General features: G+C 38.9%; 1 pseudogene; it reads left to right on the top strand.

Moving 5' to 3' along the window:
* Window positions 1–1,729: 1,729 nt before the first annotated feature.
* Window positions 1,730–12,463, top strand: LOC123824956 (annotated as a pseudogene).
* Window positions 12,464–20,587: the final 8,124 nt, after the last annotated feature.

Below are 20,587 nucleotides of genomic sequence, written 5' to 3'. Positions count from 1 at the left end.
TGTACAAATGTCGGTTGTACTGGCTGTTTCTCCTGAGGTAACACCTTCGTCCTGCTCCTTCCTGCTCCTGTTCAGAGGTCCTGGGACCCAGGGTAGCAATTCTCCAGCACAGTGTCAAAAACTGAGGTTAACTTCGCTTTCCTTGAAGTGCCATTTTTCCAAGATGTTTGTTTAAATTTTTACAAAGAAAAAAGAAGCATAAAACCTGGAGACTTTTTGTTTGGGTAAGAAACACTACAGACAAAAGAAGGAAAAAGGATGCTGGAGCTGTTTTGTCCTCTTCTCAGGCATCATGAGAGGGAAAGAAGAGCATTTAACAGAACACCTACTTTCTCCATCATTAACTCATTCAATAAAATAGTCACACAACCTAGCACCATCTGCAGACTCTCAAAACCTGATCTCTGTAATGTCCCATTTGTATTAGAATGCGGTTATTTCAGAGGCCCTAATTCATTCTCTGAATGCCCTGAAACACACAATTTCAGATGAAGAGAAAAATTGGCAGCCACACAAGAAATAATGAGCTGAGGACTCTGTAAAAGATGTCTGTGGAATTGCATCCAGAAGGAGGAATGGCATTCCTGTTCAAAGAATAGAAACAGAGCCATAATATCAGACTGAAATGAATAGAATGTGTAGCCCAAAATTCAGACCAGAGTGTATTGATTCATTTCATAAACTGAGAACCCGAACACCTAAGCATCTGAAGAGAAGCAAAAGACATGTTAAATATATCATACCTATTTTTAAGAGTGTTAATTTTTGTTGAGTATGCAAAAAAATAAATGAATAAAGCTCTCCCCCTACCCACCCTGTAGAAACCATGGAAAATGTGAAAGGAAAAAACAAAAAAATTAATCATAACCCACGCTTCACCAACCTTAATATTTTGCTGTATTTTCTTCCATTCTTTTCTCCAAGCGTATGCATGCTTATGTGTGTATGTGTTTACTTAAGACACAGATTCTCTGGATTGGGAATAAAAGGAGAAAACTGTATTTGAACAATGATTAAAATAAAATTTAAAAAAAGACACAGATTCTTTCATATTATAATGAAGCTGAAATTGTGGTGAATCTAAAATTCTTGGCTAAACTTAATTTGAATTTTTTTCCCTGAAAAGGAAAAGAAAAAATTTAGCATCTTAACACAAAGGAACTACACTCAATAATTTTATAAAAATTGAAGTTTGTACCACTTTATTCACAGGAACTCATGTTTGGACAAAATATTATAAACTAGAAAGAGGCTATTTAGGAGTATATTTTGCAGAAGTAGGAACTATGACAGAACAAATAGTGACTTTCAGAAAAATTTTTCTGAAAATTTTCAGAAAGAAATCTTAATGAAATAAAATTAGATGTCCCGGTGTTCTTATAGTACTGAATTCTCCAACAGCAGAGCCCATCTTATTAATGTGCGTCCTGAATATAAATACTCCCTCAGCCCAAAGGAAACATTCTAATGCCTTCCTTCCAGGAATTCAGTAAAGACAATCTTCACAGACAAAACTATATTAACACAATTTAATAAATTAAACTGATAAGGTCCCTCTTCTCTGTGGCTCCTGTCAGGCAAGTTTCCGTTAGCAAATAGGACAACCTTATTGTTCAACGCATGAGAAAGAGCAGTTCCTCTCTTCTGCATCCACCTCTAACTGACTGCAGTGCTTATTCATTCCCAGACCTGCGCTAAGGTCTGAGGACATCGCTGTGAGCACGTGCATATGGCCCCTGTCTTCGTGGACCTGAGGGGCTTCTGTGGGAGGAAAGCAGGGAAGTCGAGTAAGTACAGTGCAGTGAAATAATAGACAATGAAAGGAAGCACAGGGAAGGTTTCTTAGCCCAGACTTGCTGGGCTGAGAGGCTTTCCTTGGGCTGTGATATCTAAGTGAGCTCAAGAATAGGAGCCAGCCAGGCTGACTGCTCCAGGAGTAAGAGGCCGTGGTGAGCCCCAGGAGTGGAAAGGCTTGATCACAGAAGGGGAGGAAGACAGCAAGAGATGAGGAGGAGGAGGAAGGAGCCACATCCTGAAAGGCCTTACCTCTATTGTATTTTGGCCCCATTTTCCCCTCAAGTCTGAAGCCAACCTTCCCTCTGGATTTTTCAGTTTTAAAAGACTGTACATTCTCTTCAGGGTGTAAACATGATTAATATAGATGCCTTTTTATAGTTAAGTTTTTCCTCTCATCAGACCCAAACTGTCCCCTTAAAGCTTCCATCCATTTGCATTTTCTATTCATAAAATGAGATTAAGACTATCCTTTTTCAGCAAAACAGCTATTCACATGCAGACATAATCATGCCTACCACACACCATGGCCTTTTCTCGTCAAGTTTAAACTCCTCCAGTTTCTCCAGCTTTTCCTTGTAGAATATGCTTTTTCAGTCTTTTGGCTAAGATCAAACATATATATGTAATATGTTTTCTGATATTTCATCATTTTAGTTGCCCTTAGCTATCAATATTTGTTTTAACAAGACTCCCATAACTAAATGCAGTGTTCCATTACAGAGTAAACTGAGACTTACTCAACCCCCTTTCCCAGTGTAGCAGGTCCCAGGCATTGACCCAGGCCAGAAGTTTCAGTTGGTTGTGGGAGTGGACCTTGCTGGGTCTGTGAAGTATAAATGAAGACAGCTGGGGGTCACTTCCCATGTAAGCATGGACCAACAGTAAGGGACAGTCCAAAATGTCAGATAAGGGGGACAGTCAGAGGGCAAGAATTGGACCTAAAGCAAATGGTTAGTAATCCAGAATGATTAAATTCAAGTATCTTAATCTGTTCTTGGTTACTTGTCTGTATGAGGTAAAATCTACGTATTTCTGGTGATATTACAACACAGGAACACAGGGATAAGCTGAATTTTTTTACAGCCTCCTATCCAAGACATTGGTCAGAGAGGGAAAAGTGAAAGGTTCCGAGCTGGTTTGAATAGGACCTTAATGGCTTTGAATGGGATAGTCTATGTTAATTAATGTAGCCTCAGAAGGCACTAGTTTTGTTTTGTTTTGTTTTGTTTTGTTTTATAAAGATTTTATTTATTTATTTTTAGAGAGAGGGGAAGAGAGGGAGAAAGAGAGGGAGAGAAACATCAATGTGCAAGACATACATTGATCGGTTACTTCTTACCTGCCCCTACTGGGGACCTGGTCCACAACCCAGGCATGGACCCCAACTGGGAAATAAACCAGTGACCTTTCAGTTCACGGGTCAGCACAAATCCACTGAGCCACACCAGCCAGGGCAAGGCACTAGTTTTTTTAGCATGCATCATAGCGTGGGCTCAGCTGGGATTGTGGTCAACCAAAGCCATCGGATTTCTCATATGAACTCTTAGCATTAGCAGTATACAATTCTGTACGTGTGCTATTTATTTTTTCCTCTTAAATTCAGGAATTTACATTAATCTCTATTAGCATTTCTATTTTGAGCATTTTACCTGGTTTAGATGTTAAGTGCTTTGAGGGTAGACAGCCTGGGCTCAAAACCCAGCTCATCCATTTAACCTGACTATCTAACCCTGGGCAAACTGCTTCACCTTGTAACATTATTTTCTTAAATAGCATTGTTTTGTTTTGTTTTTTCACTAACTATATTCATTTTATCCCTAACTTAGTTATGTGACATCCATTTTTCCATTCATTTACTCAAATATGTGCCTTCCTTGTGCCAGGCACTGTGTTAGATATACAGTAAATGCCTTTTCTGGGGCCTTCATTAAATTCGCTGATAAAATTGTGTACACTAGATTTAAGAATCAGTCCCTGGATACATCTCTTAACTCTTTTTCTCTAAGTGGATAAATTGATAGAAATCTATTAATGAACATGAGAAGAGTATGACTGTTGAATCGGACATAAATATAACTGAGTCCACAGACACATCTGTACAACTTTCTTGTTAAAAGCTCCACCATGGGCAGACAGCAGAGTTTAGGACCCAGTCAGTATGATTAATGGAAGAACTAGAAGAAATATAGTCTCTCTCTCTCTCTCTCTATATATATATATATAGAGAGAGAGAGATATATATATATATATATATATATATATATACATATACTCTAAAGAATGTATGTGCATTTTGTTCAGAAGATTACTAATTTTTTTAAATTTTTATTTATTGATTGATTTTTTTTATACAGAGTGGGGGGCAGATAGACAGACAGACATTGATTTGTTGCTCTACTTTATGCATTCATTGGCTGATTCTTGTATGTGCCCTGACTGGAGATCAAACCTGCAACCTTCACATATTGGGATGACACTTTAACCCACGGAGCAACCTGACCAGGACGAGAATCATTGTTTTTAATAATTCCAAACTGAAAAAAACAAAACAATAGAGAAATTAGTTGTGATATAGTAACTCATTGGAATAATACAGAGCAACGAAAAGAATTACAGTTATACACAACAACCTGGGTGAATTGCACAAAATGCTGTCCAGTGAGAGAAGCCAGACACAAAAATGGCATACATTATATTATCCCCTTTAGGCAAAGTACAAAAACAGGCAGAAGTTATCTGTGCTGTTAGAAGTCAGTCTAGTGGTTATCCCTGGGGGAGTCGTGACCAGAAGGGACCGTGAGGAGGTTAGACTGCAGGTTGTAGTACTTGTCTGCAGGGTACCAAGTATCATCCTGCACAAGACTTTCTGATAGAAGTAAGATTTTTGTCCATAAAATATATACAAAACACATAAAGAAGGCTAAAATATGCTTTGCCTAAAAGCATCAGAAACACCATCCAATGTATGTTTAAGTTAAACATGGTTACTTCTTTCTTAAAATCCTTAGTCATCACCTCCAAATCTTCTTGGGCCCAATATGCTTTTTGAGATTTGGCTGCACGGCCCAAGTGCCTGGCAGCCCTTCTGCTGGACTGGCTGTCCGTGAATGAAAAAGCAGCCAGCTCTCCGCTGCACAGTGTGTGTCCGTTCATGCAGTTCCGTACAAGGAACACTTGATTTGATCTGCAGTGGCTGAGGTCTGGTGGCTGCGAGGTAATTATAACTATGTCCGGTTTTCATACCAGCCTCACTCGCTCACTGTCTACCAGTTAAGAACCTTCGTTCTAATGAGATGCTCACGGCCCTATTTTTAATTTCCATAAATTACTGTTGATTATCTGCACTAAATGCTTTTTGTCTTAGGCCAACTTCTTCTTGTACTCTTTTAGGCTGCTTTCTTTCTCTACCATCCAGCTGTTGTGTGCCAACAGAAATAACAAATTAACTTTGACTTTGGTGTAAATTAGTGGTTTTTAGCTGGGGCTCATTTTGCCTCCCCAGGAGACATTTTTGGTTGTCAAAACTGGCATCTAATGATAGAAACCAGGGATGCTGGTAACATTCTATAATGCACAGGGTACCCACAACAAAAGATGAGCAGGTCCAAAATGTCAGTAGTCTTAAAGTCAGGAAGTTCTGGCCTAAATAAGGATAAAATTCAGAAGCAATTCATAATTAACAATTATGTTTCACATTGAAGTATGAATGATTTGGGGGTTATCCTCAGTTTTGGATTCTCTGTTCCACAGCTTTCCTCCATGAACAAGGATAGCAGACATTGAATATGCACTTCTTACTCATTGTGCACGCTTTTCAGTGGTAAATACCGCCTCTTTTCAAATGGGAATGTCTAATGCTGATTATTTATACAATGGCTGAGGAATGTATATGGGCAGTAGAAATTCAAGTGAAGGACTTTTCATGGAGTCTTAATTAAGGGTATGGAAAATATTCTCAATGTTAAATCTTTTCGACTCCAAGGGGGCGGGTAAAGCCTCTGGAGTTTTTGCTTTCTGCATGTTCATCCAATTTTTATGTATTCTTTTTATACCTCAAAGGCCTATTTCATTACCCTCCTTTGATCTTAATAAACTGAACTACTTACATGCTCAGACTTCAGTTCGGCATGACTGGACAAATTCTTGGTGTGAAACTTACTTCTTGTCATCACACTAAAAGTATTGTTAATATTGAACATTTTTAATTGCTTTTCACATTTCCTTTAGAAGTGAGCTTGTAATGCTCTTAAATTTACATTTGTCCATACAACGTAAAGTTGTAAGCAAGCTCCCTGGAGAGACACTTTCATTGTGTGGCTGCTCCTCTGCATTTCAAACCGTAGGTAACTTACTGACTACATCTCAAATATGAGTCTTTAGTATCTGAAGGGTTAGTTGAAAGGGCCCAAAGAAATGTGTTCGTATTAATAGTCTATCTAGAGTGTAGCCACATGTCTGGTTCAGAATTGAAATTCATAATGGCATCTAAGAGACTGGATTAGATCCAGGATCCTTGCAAGAACTCTAAGCCATGCCAGAAGATCCAATTCTGCCAAGCTGTACTCAGAACTCACTCCCAAGAACTTTGGCCGAATAGAAAGAAGTAAAGAGTGGGTCTGGGGACCCATGTGCTGCCATGAGAGTATATTCTCAAAGTGCACATTAAGCTTCCAAATGGAAAGGAGAATGTGTACGGTGGCTGTAGTTCTTAAACTCAGGCCTAACCCAGACCCTGGTCCTCTCCTCAGATCCTGGAGACTCTAAGTTGCTGGGTTTAGAAAGATAATTGCATGATATTTTCCTCCAGTATTTCTAGAATGCTGCTGACCTGGCCTTGGAAAAATCTGTTTAAAATGCATTCTAAATCGCAGCTTATTATTGACTCTGTCTTTAGCTGAAATAGAGTAAATGTACCATTATCATTGTTTGACATGACTATAAAAATAGTAAGAATAATAATCATGGGAAATGACTATAGAACTTAAGTAAAAGTTCCTAAAGGATTACCTTGTTACAATGTCACAGCATTAAATTTGAACTAGAAATATAATTTCAACCAGTATTTTTGTCCTTTTCAAATAAACGTATTTTCTAGTATTATCTACTGAAAAGGCTTAGAAGCAATGACAATCCAGTAGCAATGATGAAATACTTGGTTTAGGCAACAATCATCATTGAATGAAACCTTGGAATGGGAACTTTACCATGAAGGATAATAAGGCTGTCAACACATGACTGATCAATCTTAGCATCTCTAAAAGTGGAAAAACAGGATATTGTGTGTCTCATGATGTGATGATATTTATGAAGCACACGACATTTATCAAGGACCATGGCATGGGGTGAGAGTGAGTTGACCCTAAGTCTAATCAATTCTTTTGCTCCAACTTTCATTTATAGGAACTACAGGGGATAAAGGAGCAAGTTGAATGATACCACAAGAAAGCAAACATTGCTTAGGCAACTTACATGGTTTCTGCCATTAGTTAATGGCAGAGAAGAAAGGGAAGGAGAGAGTAACTGTGTCAGATGAAAAGAAACTAGGAGGCACAACCACTAAATGTTGTGTGTAGATGTGGTTTGGATCTTTATTCTAAGAACTATGAAAACATATTTGAAACAATCAGGAAATTTGATTGTGGTCTGGATATTAGAGGATGCTGGAGAATTATTGTTAATTTTGTTAAGTGTGATAATGACATTTTGGTTATATAAGAAAATGTCCCTTCTTTTTAGCTATTCATATTGAAGTATCATATGATACTGGACATGACACAATGTCTGGGATTCACTTTAAAATATTTCAGCAAAGAAAAAAAGGTGAAGAGACGAAGCAAACATGAGAAAATTTCAATGTGTTAAATCTGGGTAATTATCTGTTCTGGTTACTATTTCTGTGTAATATGTCACCTCAAAATTTACTGATTTAAAGGCAATAATCATTATATCTCATATTTTCTGTGTCCGTAATAAGGAAAGGTTTGGCTGGGCAGGTTTGGCTGGGCAGTTTTGGCTCTGGAAATTCCTCATGTGGTAATGGCTGTAGCTGTAACAGGTGGTGGGGATGGGGGAGCAGGCAGGGTGGGGAAAGGAAGGCTGGAACAGCTTGGGAATGGCCAGGAAGCTCCCTCTTTCTCAATACCTGAATGCAGTAGTCACAGGGCCGCTCCCTTTGATTGCTCCCTGAGGGCAAATTTGACCTTTCTCACACAGGGTGACCTCAGGGCAGACAGATTACTGGCTTGGCAGCTGATGTCTTCAAAAGCTAGTGTTCCAGTGACCAAAGTGGAAGCACATTGCCTTCTATGCCTCACCCAGGCAGTCACATAGTGCCATGTCTTCTGTAGTGTACTGGTTGGAGCAGAAGCAAAAGCCACAATGTTTTCAAGGAAAAGGTTCATAGATTGTCTTTTGGTGAAAGCACTGTCAAAAAATTTGTGGATATATTTTAAAGCTGCCACATCATCCCACACATGTGGTGAATAGTCCCCAACTCAAAAGACCACAAGAGTTGACATCCTATTTATCATGGTTACTCATAAGTGGGGACTTTTCTGATTCCTCCAACCATGGAACAATTGATTCTTCTTGAAATTCCCATATATTTTGTTGATTTATCTAGAACTTTATAATTTGGAATCTCTTAATTACTTTATGAGTTATCACTTGTGAGACACCAGCCTAGGGCTGGGTCCATAACAGGTACTCTGCAAATGTTGGTAATGTCTGTAGTTTTTTAAATCCTCAGAATTTTTTACTGTTTGAGCACTCCATTAATAAATCATAGTTGGTGAGACCTCATGAGTTTCTGAAAGGCCTGGTACAGTTTGAAGGAGAAATGGAACCTTTGTAGAAACTAAAATTCATTCCAAAATGTTGCAGTTGGGTTGGAGATAGCAGGGAGTAAGCTGTTATATAGGCCAGAGGCCCTATTTTGTTTTTACTTCTTGTCAGCTTTCTCCTTTCCCAGATTGCCAGAGCAACAGAGAAATAGGAGCATCTGCCTTATGTGAAGTATGAATACATCATGCCAAAGCTTTTTATAGAATACTAATGATGTTTAGAATATAATCTGTTTTAAAATATTCCTGAAGATTAAGCAAAACACACACCAGATTTGAATCTGTAAGAAACCTCATATTTTCTTTTTAAATCTTAAAAATCAAAGATGACCTTAAGCAATGATATAAGACACTGAAATTAATTTGTAATTTAAATTAATGTGTAGTTTCTCAAACTGATAAAAATGTTAATCAGATAATTACTATAGCTATTCAAAGAAAGAAAATCTAATATTTTCTTTCCTTTAAAAGAAAGTTGAAATATTTTTAATATTCTAATATTTTCTTTTTTTTCCCTAATATTTTCTTTTCCCTTAAAAGTTTACTTAAGCCCTAGCCAGTGTGGCTCAGTTGGTTGGGCGTTGTCCTGTAGACCAAAAGGTCCCCGGTTTGATTCCTGGTCAGGGCACATACCTTGGTTGTGGGTTCAGTCCCCAGTCGGGATGCATGTAGGAGGCAACCAATAGATGTTTCTCTGTCACATCGATGTTTCTCTCCCTCTCTTCCTCCCTCCCTTCTCCTCTGTCTAGAATCAATAAAAGGAAAAAATTTATATTTCCCTTGAAATTACAAGTCACATAAACAATAGTCTAATTATAAATTATGAATATTTATTAAAAACACTTTATTAATTTTCATTGATGTAATTGTTTTACTTAACAATAAAATTACACTATAGTGTTCAAACTATTCACTAATATTCTTCCAAAGATTATATAAACTTCAATACCTTCACTTTTTCTCTTTAGCAACCTTTATTTACCCAGGGATGTTTGTGGAATTGATATTTATCTCCACATACCTTGGTCTAATAACTTTAAGAACTCCATGTTCCCAATCAGTTGATTATGATATATCATAGTGCATAAAATTTCAGAGGTTCAAAGGCTATTGACTGAATTCAATTGTGATTTTATGTCATGAGCCAAAAAAAAAAATCTCAAAAATTGCAAACAGATGAGCCTAGAAAGGGTCTTTACATTCTCAGCAAAATGGTTTATGTACCTTCTAAATCATGTCCTGTAAGAAAAATGCTTTTTTGTAGATGACACTTTATTGAAATCAAGAGTAGGCCTGAAAGAAAAAAGAGGAATACTACATATATTTTCATTATTACATTCTTTGTGTTCTGGCAAAAAGAAGGCATTACAGAAATCATTTAACTGAGAAAGAAATTCTACTCCGCACACAACTCTCATTGATGTCAGTGGGAGTTCTGTGAATGGAACAAATGTTGAACTTGACCCTGTAATGTTTAAACTGCAATCCTTCCTGCTCTTGGCAGAGCCTGGCTTCCTACTGAAAGGCATTGTAGTCTGTGCAAGGATTACACAGTGGGTTAATAGTCTAGTTTTTCACCTCTTTAGCAACAGATGAAACACATAATACCTTCTTTTAGGGCTATTACATACTTTTTAACACAAAAGACTTTAAATGAGGTGGTGTGAGAAAGTAAAAGGTAGAGTCTGCGGGTGGAAATTTATGTTGGTAATGATTCTTAAAGTACCCTCTCTACTTGTCACTCAGAAGCATCAGTGAGTCATACATTAAAGGAAAAGAGACGGACACCAAAATATTACACACCGTGTAGCATGTCCGTATGGAGACCATGTTCACTCTACTTTTGTTATATGCCATTAGACATGTGCAAAGAATGATTATCAGCAGTATTCTAACACTGGTGCTTTTTGGTAAAATGAGATGAAGTGATTACAAGTGAGATTAAGAGAAAAAACATGGTATCATCATTTTCAGGTACACTTCTGCAGTACCAAATTGGAATGGCTTACTTTTTATATTCAGTCCCATGAATAAAGATGCGCCTCTAGTCATGGATCTAGCACCATCACTGACTGCTGCTCCACAAAAGAGAGAGTTGTGTTCTGGGGGAAAGGCCTTGAAATGCCCTAGCATGCATTGTTCTGCTCAGGCACTCAGAAAGCACCAGTATCAGGATGCTGTTTTTAGTTGTTTGTACATGGTGGAGTATTTTCCTCTTATTTGTATACTTTATAAGTCCTTTATTTTCTACAATGCATACAGAGTACCTTTGTAATAAATAGAAAGAAAGGGAAAAATGAAAAGAAAGGGACCAGGTTTTGTTTTAAAGGAGCAGAGGAAGAAGACAAAGAAACAGGAAGTATTTCAAGACGAAATCAAAACTGCCTTTGTTTTTATTCGATAGAAGCTTATGAGTTATGAAAAAAAATCCCCAATGATTAAAAGTGAAAATGTTGGCATAGTTATGGTGTGGGAAATCTACAGGTACAAGTATTAAAAGTAGACACAGGGGAACATAGCATTTAATGGTTGGCACTTGCACTCTGTCTCAGGCTGCTGGGTTCATATTCCAGTTCTACAACTTCCTAGCAAGGTGATCTTGTGCAGGCAGGTTATCTATTAACTGGCATCTCAATTTATTATTCTGATAAGGATATATTGAAGAAGAGGAGGGAGTCAGAGGCTTGGGCAAAGTATACAGAGGCCAGGCTGTGCTGCTTGGATCAGCTGTGGATGTCAGATACTTGCTTCCAAAGGTAGCTGAGAAGAGCACCTGGAAGCGGTGAGCCTTGGAGTGTTTCCAGTCAGAGCCGCCCTCTGTTCCACTGATTTTCTACCCCAGAGGCTCTTGGTACAGCAGAACCCTGTGTCCTCAGCTATCAGACTCACTCAAAAACTAAATGGCCTTTAGCAGCTATTTTTCTTTTTAACTAATTCACGACTGTGCTTTTATTATTTTTCATATTATAGTTTTTTAGTTTATCCATACTCAATGCCAACACTATTCACTTTTTAAAACTTTTTTCTTATATATAGCATATGGAAATTAATTTTATTCTTGGCTTTTAGGAAAATTTAGCCTTAAATTTTTTCTCTGCCTGCTCTTTTTGGTGATTTTTAAACTCTCATTTTCTCTCTCCCTTCATCTGTTGTGTTTTCTACAAACTTATTTTAATCTTTAAAAAATATTTTACTGGTCTGGCCACAGCCATCAGATAAGCCAAGGTGGGCATTTACAAGTGCATCCAGGAGCTATGGAGGAAGAAGCGGTCAGACGTCATGCGCTTCCTTCTCAGGCTGCGCTGCTGGCAGTACCGCCAGCTCTCTGTGCTCCACAGGAACACCTGCCCCACCTGCCCTAAAGCTCACAGGCTGGGATACAAGGCCAAGCAAGGGCATATCACATATCGGATTCCTGTACACCGTGGTGGCTGCAAACACCCAATTCCCCAGTTCCTAAGGGTGTGACATGTGGCCTGTCAGCATGGTGCTAACCAGCTAAAGTTTGCTTGGTGCCTTCAGTCTGTTGCAGTGGAGTGAGCTTTATGCCACTGTGGGGCTCTGTGAGTTCTGAGTTCTGACTGGGTTGATGAAAATTCTATGTATAAACTCTTTGAGGTTATTCTCATTGATCCATTCCATAAGACTATCAGAAGGAATCCTGACACGCAGTGGATCAGCCAACCTGTCCACAAGCACAGGGAGATGTGAGGGCTGCAAAAGTTGTGGCCTTGGAAAGGGCCACAGTTCTACCACACTATTGGTGGTTCTCATGTGCAGCTTGAAGAAGGCACAACACTCTCCAGTTCCACCATTACTGCTAATAGAAGCAATGTTTGTGAAATTCTCACCTAAAAAACAATTTAGGACAGTAAAGGAAAAAATTTTACTGAGTAGTCCTAACCTGCATCTAAGCATCTCACCTTCCTCCTGAAAAAACATGAGCTTCAGCACCCACTCCAGCTTCTCCACCAACTACCAGATTCTACCTCCATGCAGTTGCCCAGCCACTGGATCTACCAGGCAACAATGCAGCTGTGCAGGCATTGTGTTCTCTAGCTCCCAGATCTATGTGCCCCACTCCACAGCATGTGGGTCAGCTGAGTGACAGGGGCCTGGCTGCACAGATGGCCAGAGGCAGGCATAGGGAGCATCCAGAGCAAGAAGGGGGCTATGAAATCCCTGAATAATCTTCTGGCCTCCTACCTGGAGAGGGTGGGGAGACTGGAGGCTGATAACCAGTGACTGGAGAGCAAAATCCAGGAACAAGTGGAAGAGAAGAGACCCCAGGTCAGAGGCTGGGTGCATTATTTCAAACACACCCACGACCTGGAGGCTCAGATCTTTGCAAGTTCTGCAGACTGACAATGCCTGTCTTGCTGCTGATGACTTCAGAGTCAAGTATGAAACAGAGCTAGCTGCGTGCCAGTCTGTGGAGAGTGACATCAATGGGCTCTGAAAGGTCAATGATGACACAAATATTACACGTCTACAGCTGGAGACAGATCAAGGCTCTCAAGGAGGAGCTACTCTTCACAAAGAACCACGAGGAGGAAGTAAATGGTACACAAAACCAGATTGCCAACTCTGGGTTGACCATGGAATTGGATGCCCCTAATCTCAGGACCTCAGCAAGATCATGGCAGATATCCAGGCTTAGTATGACAAGCTGGCAAGTACAGGTCTCAGCAGACTGAGGAGAGTGCCACAATGGTCATCTTGCAGACCGCTGAGATAGGAGTGGCTATGAAGACAGTCATATAACTGAGACTTTGAGTTCAGTTCTTGGAGATTGACTTGGACCGGATGAAAAATCTAAAGGCCATCCTGGGGGAGGTGGAGACACACTGTGCCATGCAGATGGAACAGTTCAACAGGATCCTGCTGCACTTGGAGTCAGAGCTGGCCCAGACCCGAGCAGAGGGGCAGCACCAGGCCCAAGAGAATGAGGCCTGTTGAATGAACATCAAGGTTAAGGTGGAAGCTGAGATCACTACCTGCCACCACCTACTGAAAGAAGGGGAGGACTTTGATCTTAATGACACCCTAGACAACAGCAACTCCATGCACTCCATCCAAAAGACCAACACTGCAGGATCTGGATAGCAAAGTAGTCAAGACACTAAAGTTCTGAGGCATTAAGGCAACAGAAATGGGGCACTGCTTGGGGTGTACAGGAGGCTAATAAAAATTCAGAGATTGAACATAAAAACAAATTTTTTTAATTCATTTCTTAATTTTAAGTTTTGCATTAATCTTTTTAAAGAAAGTATTTTTAAAAAGATTTTATTTATTTATTTTCAGAGAGGGGGGAGGAAGAGGGAGAGAGACACTGACATGTGAGAGAAACATCAGTCCGTTGCCTCTCACACACCCCCAACTGGGGACCTGACCTGTAACCCTGGCATATGACCTGACAGGGAATCAAACTGGCAACCTTTCAGTTTGCAGGCCTATGCTCAATCCACTGAGCCACATCAGCCAGGGCAAGAAACTATTTAAGCCTACTTGTTTCTCTTTCTCTTCTTCTTCTACCTGATCCCATATTTTTCCCCATTATTTGTCCTTTTTTTTTTTAAAGATTTTATTTATTTATTTTTAGAGAGGGAAGGAAGGGAGATAGAGAGATAGATAGATAGATAGATAGATAGAGAGAGAGAGAGAGAGAGAGAGAGAGAGAGGGAAACATCAATGTGCGGTTGCTGGAGGTTATGGCCTGCAACCCAGGCATGTACCCTGGCTGGAAATCGAACCTGGGACACTTATTTGTCCTTATAATAGTTGGCAGGAAGGAAGTCCAAGGAAGTGTGAGGAGTAGACAGACTTCACCTTACAAACAGAGGCAGGAGAGAAGCATTCTGTCCCATCTCTCACTCCTATGGATACTTGGACACATGCCTCCTTGGATCCTTCACAAGATTCCCCAGCCCCAAAAGAATCTTAGTCTATGAGCCTGCTGGAATTTTGGAGTTATTTCCTTTCAGGGCCTTAAGCTCATTAATGTACTTCTAATTTGTTAGAACAATTTACTAGAGTCTTGCCCTGTTCAACTCTTATTTGAGGATCCTAAAACCTTAAAATCATTGTTTTTAAAGTATGTAATCATTGGAATTTGGGCAAACTGTGGCAAATATCCAGAAGACTGGTGGTCTGGCCTAGGGGAATATGCTCAAAGAGGGGCTCACTAGTGTGCGGCCAGACCTGACCCTTTGGACGTGGTGCTGTGGCCTTCCCTACAGAGTCATGGACAGGGGCACCAGAAAAGCTCTGTATCTAGTTTCTGGGACCATGTTTAAATCAGTCTAATTCCAATTTATTTGTCATCAAATTGGTTCATTTCCCTTCCTGTCAGGATCATAGAAGCACCTGTTTATTTCGCTCATTGAGAGAGCTGAAAAGGACTTACAACCCTAATGACAACAAACAGCAAAAGCTAACTAGAGTTTCAAGTTTTCCTCATTTTTAAACAGATCCCCACCTGATTTTTATTGTTCTTTGTATTTCTTTTTGGTGAACTGCTGGTTTATGTCATTTGTAAATACTTCTATTAGAAAAGAAACTAATGGTTGACACAGGGAGGGAGTTAGGCTGGGTGAAAAAGGTGAAGGGATTAAGAAGTACAAATTGGTAGTCACAAAATAGTCATGAGGATATAAAGTACAGCATATGGGTTATGTAGTCAATAATATTTCAATAACTATGTAGGGTGCTAGGTGAGTACTTGAAATATCAGGGTATCACTTTGTAAATTATAAGATTATCTAATCATTATGCTGTACAGCTGAAACTAATATAATATTAAATGTGAAAAAATATTTCTACTGGATTATTTTCTTCTGGATTTATAAGAGCTCTTTATATATTATGAATGTTAGCTATCATTTCTTATACATATTATATTTTCTCTTAAATTGGCATTTGTCTTGTTTGTGCCGTCTTTTGCAAGCAGAAGTTTTAAGAGTTTTAGTTCTATCTATCCAACATTTCTTTGGTGGTTTCTGGTTGTTCATTGTTTGGATTATTATGTAGCAGCAATGTGGCAGAGTTGAACACATACTGATCTCGGGGCAAACTGGGTTCTAATTATGCTTCTGCCACTTATCAGTAGTATGACTTTGGGCAAGTCTTCAAACCTGAGTTCCCTCACCTGTAAAATGTAGCTGGATTAGAAACCAGATGACCCCTAAGGTCCCTTCCTGATTATTCAACCACTACTGAAAATTCTCAGATTCTAAAGTATTAAAAGCTAACTTTCTTTATTTTTTAATATATTTTATTGGTTATGCTATTACAGTTCTCCCATTTCCCCCCTTCACTCCCGTCCACCCTGCACACCCTCTCCCACCCACATTCCCCTCTTTTAGTTCATGTACATGTGTCATAAGTTCTTCAGCTTCTACATTTCCCGTACTATTCTTACTCTTCCCCTGTCTATTTTCTACCTACCATCTATGCTACTTATTTTCTGTACCTTTTCCCCCCTCCCCCCCACTCCCCTGTTGCTAACCCTCCATGTGATCTCCATTTCTGTGGTTCTGTTCCTATTCTAGTTGTTTGCTTAGTTTGTTTTTCTTTTTGTTTCAGGTGTGATTGTTAATAATGGTGAGTTTGCTGTCATTTTACTATACATGTTTTTTATCTTCTTTTTCTTAGATAAGTCCCTTTAACATTTCATATAATAAGGACTTGGTGATGATGAACTCCTTTAACTTGACCTTATCTGAGAAGTACTTTATCTGCCCTTCCATTCTAAATGAAAGCTTTGCTGGATAGAGCAATCTTGGATGTAGGTCCTTGCCTTTCATGACTTGGAGTACTTCTTTCCAGGCCCTTCTTGCCTGCAGGGTCTCTTTTGAGAAATCAGCTGACAGTCTAATGGGAACTCCTTTGTAGGTAACTGTCTCCTTATCTCTTGCTGCTTCTAGGATTCTCTCCTTCATTTTTACCTTGGCTAATGTAATGATGATGTGCCTTGGTGTGTTCCTTCTTGGGTCCAACTTCTTTGGGACTCTCTGAGCTTCCTGGACTTCCTGGAAGTCTATTTCCTTTGCCAGAATGGGGAAGTTCTCCTTTATTATTTGTTCAAATAAGTTTTCCACGTGTTGCTCTTCCTCTTCCCCTTTTGGTAGCTCTATAATGTGGATGTTGGAACATTTAAAGATGTCCTGGAGGTTCCTAAGTCTCTCTTCATTGTTTTGAATTTTTGTTTCTTCATTCTTTTCTGTTTGTTTGTTTCTTTCTTCCTTCTGGTCCACTCCATTGATTTGAGTCCCAGTTCTTCCCATCGCTGTTGGTTCCCTGTGCATTTTCCTTCATTTCACTTAGTGTAGCCTTCACTTTTTCCTCTGATTTGTGACCAAAATCAACCAATTCTGTGAGCATCCCAATCACCAGTGCTTTGAACTGTGCATCTGCTAAGTTGGCTATCTCTTGGTTGCTTAGTTGTATTTGCTGTGGAGCTTTGATCTGTTCTTCGGTTCGGGCCATTTTTTTCCCCCTTGTTGTACCTGTTATGTATGAGGGGTGGAGCCTTAGGTTTTTACCAGGGCGGGGCAATGCCTTTGCTCGGTTGTGATGCTGTTTGTGGAGGTGGGGTCAAGAGGGAACAATGGCGCTTGCTCCTCTGTCCCTCAGATTTCAGTCCCTTCCGCCACTTCCCCCAAGCTAACTGGGCCTTTCTGGTGCTAATTCTCATGTGGGTGGGCTTGTGCACATTCTAGGACCCCGTGGGTCTCTCCAGTGCACTCTCCTATGAGGCTGGGAGTCTCTCCCTGCGCCTCAACCCCTCACAGGTGTTTTCAATTAGTGTCCTGAGGTTCTGTTTCCCTGCACGGGGACCCTGGGTTTCATGGTCTGTCTCACTGCCCAATTTCACCTGGTTTATCTGCATATGAATGAGGGGTTGCCCAGCCAGCCAGGCACCTTGCTCGCAGTGCCTCCCTTCACAGTTACCGCCAGGCTGGGTCTGCCAGCCACCAGCCGTGCCCAGGGTCCACCTGCTGTGGTCTTGTGCTTGGGATGCCTTACATGCCCGGTGCCACCGCTTTTTGTGCCTTGACCCCTCTCCGCCTGGCTGCCCAACTCCGCTCTTCCTCCTGGTCTGGATGAATGTGTACATTTTAACTCCTTGGTTGTCTGACTTCCATACAGTTCAATTTTCTGTCAGATCTGGCTGTTATCTTGTTTCTGAATTGTTGCTGACCTTATTTTGGTTGTGTGAGGAGGCACAGTGTGTCTACCTACACCTCCATCTTGGCCAGAAGTCTAAAAACTCATTTTCTTGAAATAGACCAATCTCCCTGAAATTAATGCTTCTAATTTGCCTAGCAATGTTTTCATAGTGTAAAATGTAGCTAGTTTCTCAATTATCAAAACTTTGGAAGTTTTGGTATCTGAATTAATGACTTGAGTTTTTATATAAAATGTGATGAGTTTATATTGCTTCCTCTTACAGGCTTTAGAGAGAATAGATTCTGTGTTTAATATGTAATCCAAAGTATGCATACTATTGATTCACTATGTCAATGGACATCGAATGTGGCTTACAATAGTTTATTAATGGTAATGAAAAGTATTACTAGTGTAAGAGAAAAAAGACATCTTTTATATATTTCATCTTTCTAGTATGCTTTCATATACATCATCTCATTTGGTGCCTATGATAACCCTATGAGATAGATAGGGCTTATCATTTCATTTTATAGATCATGAACTATTACACAGAGAAATCAAATGATTTGTCCAAAGTCACCAGTTAGTAAATAGTAATGCCAGTGCCACAGCTTTTCTGAAAGATGATAATATTGATTAGAAAAAAAATTATTGGCTAGGTTTCATTAATTCAGAAGACAAAATAGAAATATCAGTTATTTATAAGGTAGGGTGGCCAGAAATCAGGTAAATGAAATAAAATATCAAGACTAAAAAGGAGAAGTTGTGTTGAAAATTGTAAAATAAATATTTGAAAACGATTTCTTCCCTACATATTTATTTCTGCATAAGGAAGTACAAACCCTTTGGGAGGAAAGTGACATTTCTATTAATAGTTTGGTATGCTACCTCAGAGGAGTTTCCAGAGGTAGAAGGAAGAGAAACTTAGTGTCCATTTTAAAGAAAAACTGAAAAAGAAGAAAAATAAAATACTGCATGAGAGATCTAATGGTTGACATTACTTTAAAGGCATAAAAACAAAGGTCGAGACTAGAGAAAATACAGAAGAAACATTAAAAATATGTTATTCAGATCAGCATTTTTGAAGGAAATTTGTGGTCAATTCCCAGAAAATAAATTTCTTTCTAATGGAGAAAAGTATGAATGTGAAACTATATCCAGAATTATTTTAGAAAATCCAATTGAGAATATCATTTTCAAAATACTGATTACACCAGATTTAGGTGAGATTTATCCAATATTCTGATTTAGTCTTGGTTTGAAATAGGAATGACATGCTGCTTAACTAAAAAAAAGGGTTTTTATGAAACACAGCATTTTAGAGCACAGCATGTAGCCTCTTGCTAAACCTCAAATTATGCTTGATACCAATGTATTGGCTATTTTCATGACATATTTGATATTAAACAATGTTTTAAAACAAAAATACTATAGAAAAAAGTAAAGTGTCAGCTTAACAGGAAAAGCAGTTCTGTAACTCAAAGATAATATTCTTCAGTGAAAGCCTGCATTGAAGGGAATTAAGCAGCAGTATTTAAACTTTTCTGTTGTTGATTTAATATTGTTATGATTCAGAAAATAAGTGTACATATTGACATATGATTGAAATAGATTATGATTCATACCAGGGAAAATTTGAGATGGGAGGTAGATCAGCAGAAGGTAATAAAGTTGGAAATTATTGGAATTACTACTTGCTGTAGTTGGCCCAGGACATCCTGGTTTTACATCTATTGTCCCTGTGTAATTATTATTAATGTGTATTAATTAACTCTCAAAAGTGATCTAGCTGAGATGATACACTATATGATGGAATCATGGTATATATTGTCAATGCATTTTAAAGTGCATTATTAATAATAGCTAATGCTTTGGAGTCTGCCAAGCACTATGCTAAGCACTTTATGACCATTGCCCCATGTAATTCTCACAATAATCTATGAGGCTGTTAATATTATAGTCCCCATTCTAGAGAGGAGGAAATGCAAGTTTATGTTTACAGGTGCTCAGAAAAACTTTCCCAAGGTCACTCAGTAGATAAGTTCCAAAGTCAAGCAGTCTTGTTTTAGAGGTCACACAAATAATCACTATGCATTATTTATTTTCTCCATACTTAAAACAGAATTGTGAGACATCTGAAAAAAAATTTAACTATGATAGGCAACAAAATGTATTTGATAGAAAAAGAGATTATCAAACATATATGAGGGGAAAACAAATTCAAAACTTCATAAAGCTTTTCACAAATAGAGGTAGAAATCCCTGTGATTCATAAAGTGTTTGAAAGGCAGAAATATACTACAGAGAGATTATTCCATTCCCAAAGTGTTATAAAATCCTTAATTTTGATTGTACTCACATGCACTGCCTCTTTTGAGCCCAGTCATCCCTTTCCCACACACTTGTCACCCTAACCTCCTGAACTTTCTATCAAGGGCTAAGATGGAAGTGAAAACAGGAGAGTCAATTCTGAAAAAATGCATGTTATAATGTTTTGATCTGATCTAATGCTTCTAGACTTTTTTGCTTTTTTAATTTAATCTTTATTGTATTTTTTTCCACTACCCTTTAGTCCTCTTATGCTCCCCACCCCCTCTAGACTTTTTGGAATCTACTCTAAGCTAGCCAGAATATTAATGAACTTTTCCCAAACATTACTGTGCTAAAAAACTTTGGTTTTAGGTAACCAGTTCTTTACTTGGTATTGAGAAAGGGAGAAAAGAAGAATGATCATTCTAAACTTTCCTCTGCTAACTTCACATTGCTTCTACACAGCT

This window comes from Phyllostomus hastatus, unplaced genomic scaffold (genome assembly GCF_019186645.2).
Source record: "Phyllostomus hastatus isolate PE091 unplaced genomic scaffold, TTU_PhHast_1.1 phas_contig_58, whole genome shotgun sequence".
NCBI classification, from domain to species: Eukaryota; Metazoa; Chordata; class Mammalia; order Chiroptera; family Phyllostomidae; genus Phyllostomus; species Phyllostomus hastatus.
Note: the sequence above shows the minus strand (reverse complement) of the source record. Positions and strands in the feature narration are given on the sequence as shown.